Source organism: Rattus norvegicus, chromosome 3 (assembly GCF_036323735.1).
Source record: "Rattus norvegicus strain BN/NHsdMcwi chromosome 3, GRCr8, whole genome shotgun sequence".
Classification (NCBI taxonomy): domain Eukaryota; kingdom Metazoa; phylum Chordata; class Mammalia; order Rodentia; family Muridae; genus Rattus; species Rattus norvegicus.
This window is the reverse complement of record NC_086021.1, coordinates 104792017-104798071: the sequence shown is the minus strand read 5'-3', so window position 1 is coordinate 104798071 and position 6055 is coordinate 104792017. Positions and strand designations below refer to the sequence as shown.

The window sequence follows — 6055 nt, the reverse complement described above, 5'->3', positions numbered from 1 at the left end:
GTGTTCTTCTATGATTTTGTTGAAGATATTTACTGGCCCTCTGAGCTGGGAGTCTTCACTCTCTTCTATACCTATTATCCTTAGGTTTGATCTTCTCAATGATTCCTGGATTTCCTGTATGTTTTGGACCAGTAGCTTTTTCTGCTTTACATTATCTTTGACTGTTGTGTCAATGATTCCTTTGGAATCTTCTGCTCCTGAGATTCTCTCTTCTATCTCTTGTATTATGGTGGTTATGCTTGTATCTATGTCTTCTTGTCTCTTCCTTTGGTTTTCTATATCCAGGGTTGTTTCCCTTTGTGCTTTCTTTGTTTCTATTTCCATTTTTAACTCCTTCACCTGTTTGATTGTGTTTTTCTGGAATTCTTTCAGGGATTTTTGTGATTCCTCCCTATAGTCTTCTATTTGTTTATTTATATTTTCCTCTGTTTCTCTAAGGGAGTTCTTTATGTCTTTCGTGAAGTCCTCCATCATCATTATCAAATGTGATTTTAAATCTAGTTCTTGCTTTTCTGGTGTGTGTGGATATACAGTGTTTGCTTTGGTGGGAGAATTGGGCTCCGATGATGCCATGTAGTCATGGTTTCTGTTGCTTGGATTCCTGGGCTTGCCTCTTGCCATCAGGTTTTCTCTGGTGTTACCTTGTTTTGCTATTTCTGACAGTGGCTAGACCCTCTATATTCCTGTGTTTCAGGAGTGTTGTAGACCTGTTTTCCTGTTTTCTTTCAGCCAGTTATGGGAACAGAGTGTTCTGCTTTCGTGTGTGTAGTCTTTCCTGTCTACTGGTCTTCCACTGTTCCTGTGGGCCTGTGTTCTGAGTCTACGAGGTCATTTGCTTGGAGCAGAAAAGTTGATCTTACCTGTGGTCCCGCGGCTGATGTTTCTTGTGGTGGGCTGCTATTTGAGCTCTCTGTGAAAGTGGCAGATTATCTCTAGTGTTACTTTGTTCTTCTATTTCTGACAGTGGCTAGACTGTCCTATAAGCCTGTGTGTCAGGAGTGCTGTAGACCTATTTTCATGTTTTCTTTCAGTCAGTTATGGGAACAGTGTTCTGCTTTCGGGCGTGTAGTTTTTTCCTCTCTACAGGTCCTCAGCTGTTCCTGTGGGCCTGTGTCCTGATTTCACCAGGCAGGTCACTTGGAACAGGAAGGTTGGTCTTACCTGTGGCTCAAGTTTGCTCGTGGGGTGTTGCTTATGAGCTCTCTGTGGGGCCAGCAACCAGGAGGACCTGCGCCACCCTTTCCGGAATCTTCCGTGCACCAGGGTTCCAGATGGTGTTTAGTGTTTTCCTCTGGAATCAGTAATGTGGGCAGAGTGTAGTCCCTTCTGGTTTCCCAGGCGTGTCTGGCTCTCTGAAGGTTTAGCTCTCCCTCCCACGGGATTTGGGTGCAGAGAACTGTTTATCTGGTCATTCCTTTCAGGTTCCAGCAGTGTCTCAGATGCAGGGGACCTGCTGCTCCTGTGCCCTTATCTAGGGGAACCCAGAGGCAGTATACAGTTTCCTCTTGGGCCAGGGATGTGGGCAGGGGTGGGCAGTGTTGGTTGTCTCTTCTGCTCTGCAGTCTCAGGAGTGGCCACCTGTCTGGGCGGTGTGCTCTCTCTCCCATGGGGTTTGGGAGCAGTGAGCTACTACAGGCAGGGATCCGTGAGGTTGGGGATCCTGCTAAAAACCGGAAGTTTTTATTTGCATTTTTAATGTTATCTCCTTCCTCTATTTCCCTTCCAGAAGCCCCCTATCCCAGCCTACCTACCCTGCTTCTATGAGGGTGCTCCCCCATCAACCACCCACTCTTTCCTACTCCCTCCAGCCTCCCTTCCCCTGCACTTTGCATCGAACCTTCACAGGACCAAGGGTCTCTCCTCCCACTCATGCCCACCAAGTCTGTCATCAGCTGCATATGTGGCTGGAGCCATGGATCAATTTGTTCCATGTGTACTCTTTGCTTGGTGGTTTAGTACCTGGGAGCTCTAGAAGTCTCGTTGGTTGATCTTGTTCTATCTATGGGGTTACAAACCTCTTCAGCTACCCAGTTCTTTCTCTAACTTCTCCATTGGAGACCCTGTTCTCAGTCAAATTGTTGCATGCAATCATCCATGTCTGTATTGTTCAGGCTCTGGCAGAGTCTCTTAGGAGACACCTATATCAGGCTCCTGTCAGCGTGCACTTGGCATCAGCAATAGAGTCTGGGTTTGGAGACTGTATGTGGGATGGATCCCCAGGTAAGGCAGTCTTTGGATGGCATTTCCTTCAGTCTGTACTCCACATTTTGTCTCTGTGTTTTCTCCTATGAGTATTTTGTTCTGCCTTCCAACAATGACTGAAGCATCCACAATTATGTCTTCTTTCTTCTTGAGCTTGATGTTTTCTGTGAATTGTGTCTTGGACATTCCTAGCTTTTAGGCTAATATCCACTTATCAGTGAGTGAATGCCATATGTATTCTTTTATAATTAGGTTATCTCACTCAGGATGACATTTTCTATTTCCATCTTCATTTTTAATTAAACCTAAATGGAGGAATGTTAGCGTTTCTTCTAGGGGCCACCCAACAATTCCCTAGCAACAGCTGCCTACTTGGTATTAGCCAGGTATCAGGCATATAAGCACAACCACTCTTTACTGTGATCTCTCTAACTCCTACTTCCTCTTTCTTTCTTACATGTCTCTGACTGACTTCTCTTTTTGTCTCCTTTCTTCTTTTATCTCTCTCGCTGTCCCCTTCCTGTGCCATTACTCACTTCTCAAGGTCCCAATACACTCTACTTTATACTAAGCCTGTCTCTCATTCATCTGATTCCTCAGAGAGAATAAATTGGCATGAGCCCATCAAGGTGTGCTGCTTCATAGCTGTTGTTTTGTTAAACACATCATGTAGAATATACCAAAAGTATTATGAAGAACAATATAAATTATAGATATATCTTACCTTCTACTTAATTCCCAGCATCCATTTGTCAATAATTAAGATCAATGAAATATTTTTATGCATTGTGAGGCAAACATAACAGCACATGAAATACATTTACATTTATAAACACAAACCTATAATTAAATATATTTACAAACTCACACACACATGCACACATACACATGGACAAACTGAGAGAGAAGCCTTTGGTTAACACAGAAAACAGTCTTGTAGAGTTAGTTCCTAAATTACTTACTAATTGAATCAAATTGCCCTGAATTTTTTTGAATATCTTAATTTTTGTGAACATATAATCCCAAAATAACTCAAAGTTTGCTTTTCCTAAGTGGAGAGAAATTTTGTCTATCTTCTCAGCACCCAAATAAAATGTTACCTCAAAACCACTTGCCCATTTGACCTTTCTATCAAGAAAGTCAGTGGTTATATTTTCTAGAAAAGAAGTCACATCATCTTGAATCTCACCAACTGTTATATGACACGTTCTCCCGTATTGAATCTTCCCTTCAGGAAGAAGAGAGAGTGCATTAAAATTCTATAGGTGTCCCTTTCCTGTAACTTAAGGGCTGTGCCATCTTACGTTGCTTGTGTTTTGGTGATGAGTTCCCAGAAAGGCAATGTGACTTGGTCCCGGCCTTAGAAGCACCAGAATACGTTCACCTTCAGAAATGACAAGTTTGATGAGTGTTCAGACTAAGAAAATTAATGTAAAACTTCATGATGGAGTATGTCAGCGTTGCAAAGAAGTTCTTGAATGGCGTGTAAAATACAGCAAATACAAACCACTGTCAAAGCCTAAGAAATGTGTTAAATGTTTACAGAAGACAGTAAAGGACTCTTAGCGCATAATGTGTAGACCATGTCCTTGCAAACTTGAAGTTTGTGCAAAATGTGGAAAGGAAGAAGAAATTGTTATTCTGTTTAATAAAGACCAGAAACTTCAGAAAATACTGAAAGTGAAGGTTCCAACAATAGAAGAAGCTGCAAACGGAAGGAAGACAGAGATGAGGACTTAGATGCTGAATCTGACTCAGAGGGCAAGGACGAGTACACTCAGGTCTGACTCCACCGTGTCAGGTGCAGAGGGCGTCGGAAAAGGCTATTCCAGTAGGCAGAACTGGCTCAGGAGCAACGTCAGTTACTTACAACATATGAGTATCAGAATCTTAAAGGTTTTCACAATAACACTCAAGCTGCATATGCAGAATATGTGTTGGCACACTATAGCATGAAGTATAACACCTATAGAAATTGTTTAGAAAAACATATTACCTAATGTGTTAAGAATTGGTGATTGTATCATAACTCTTTCATGGAAAACTATGATGACTAGCTCAGAGTACACTTCTGTTGCCTGACCTCAGGTGTATGACTTCTTTAGCAAAAGGCCCCTTAAATCTTACCAAGCAAAACAGTTTATTTTTACACACACACACACACACACACACACACACACACACACACACAAAATCTTATGTAATGATTTTCCTTTAAAAATGTTTTCATATACTTCATCCCATTTTTTTAACCTTTTTCAGGTTTGGAAATACATTTTTAGAAAAATGCGTAGACTTTATAGTTACTAAATAGAAAGGAACATCCAGCATACATACTGGAGTGGAGACACTCGCAGTCTCAGAAGCCCCTGTGAAGTTCTTCCCCATCAGCTTATCCTTCCCAGATTCCATCATCCTGAGTTGTCACTTTATGTCAGGGCTTTCATTGTAATCAGTGTCAGTTAGCTTCATGTGATTATTGAAGTCTGTGCCCGTGTGTGTAAAATCTCAAGGCTACAGGAAGTGGCTCTCTTTAACTAGATTCTGAATTTTTATGTTTTACTGTGTTTTCTTTGTGCCTTAAGTTCTACTAATGTATATATGATTCATATGTACATGTATGTGTGTGTATATATTTGCTGAGCCATTGAAATAAATGGGAAGCTGTGAAAAAAATTCTATAGGTAAGAAAATATTAGATATAAGGAAAAGTAGAAAACTGTAATATTCTTACCACCTGTTTCTCATATTTATAAAGAATAACTTCAGGGCTGGGAGAGATATCTGCTAATCCAGATGCAAAGAAGGGAGTTTTACATGTGTAGAGCTACCTTTAAATTATGCAGAAAGCTTGTACAAAGAGTTGGAGCTTTTGTGAGCCATCACCAATATTAAGGGAGAAAAGGTTTGGGTGATGTGGCTTCTTCTGAATACTGTCTGTTCCCCTAAGTAAACCCCTTTGTCCCTCTAGGGAATTCCAATAAAAGCTCACTGACACACCAAACTGTACTTTGGTGTAAACATTACACTGGACAGCCACAAATTTTCTTTCTTTCATAATACCTTTGTGATCAGGAAAAGTCTCTCAAAGCATCGCTCACATACTTGAATCAAGTTTTGGTTTTTGATATTCCCCACATTTTCACATATGCCATTAATTTGCGTATCTTTATACTATATACACAAAAGGTACCTAACATAGTGATTTTTTTATATCCTCATAAATTTATTTTGCCCTCCACCATGGTGCAGTAAAAACTATATTGCAATATTTAAATTTTATTGTCCCACAGGTTGAATAAGAAATAATACTTTATTATCATCCTGGGCAAGAAAGGCAGTTCCCATTTAGTTATGTCGTCATCAGGAAGTAACTCATATTCTACTGCCCTGTGTTGGTAAGCTGTGAGACAAGGGAGACATTAGTATTGAAGGCACTTTCTATTGACATCTTTGTTAGCACTTATGAGGGATTGATAGAGTTTCAAAACCATCTTAAACTGAACATCTGTGTGACTGTTCTCATATAAATCTCCCAATCATTTACTCATATGTTTTAATATTAATAAACATTGAGTGCTTCCTTCACCTATTTGGTAGGTATCCGAAACAAAGTACACTGTGTATTTACAAATAACAAAATTATAATGTTCTACTTTTAGTAAATCAAAAGTTAAAATTAGAGTAAAGAGGTTTAGAGTGTGATGAATATCATTCTTTCTTTAAAAGGCAGTGACCTGTCATTATAACTTCACATGTCACAGGCATCAAACTTTATCACTTTATGCATGAGAGAAAGAACGATTCCTTTAACTTCTTGTAAGGATACTAAAGCTTACTATAGTAAAGGCCC

The 6055-nt window shown here is 40.0% G+C and overlaps 1 pseudogene; it reads left to right on the top strand.

The window, feature by feature from the left end:
* The first annotated feature begins 3524 nt into the window (after nt 1-3524).
* Nucleotides 3525-3851, top strand: C1h9orf85-ps1 (similar to human chromosome 9 open reading frame 85, pseudogene 1; annotated as a pseudogene).
* The last annotated feature ends 2204 nt before the right edge of the window (nt 3852-6055 follow it).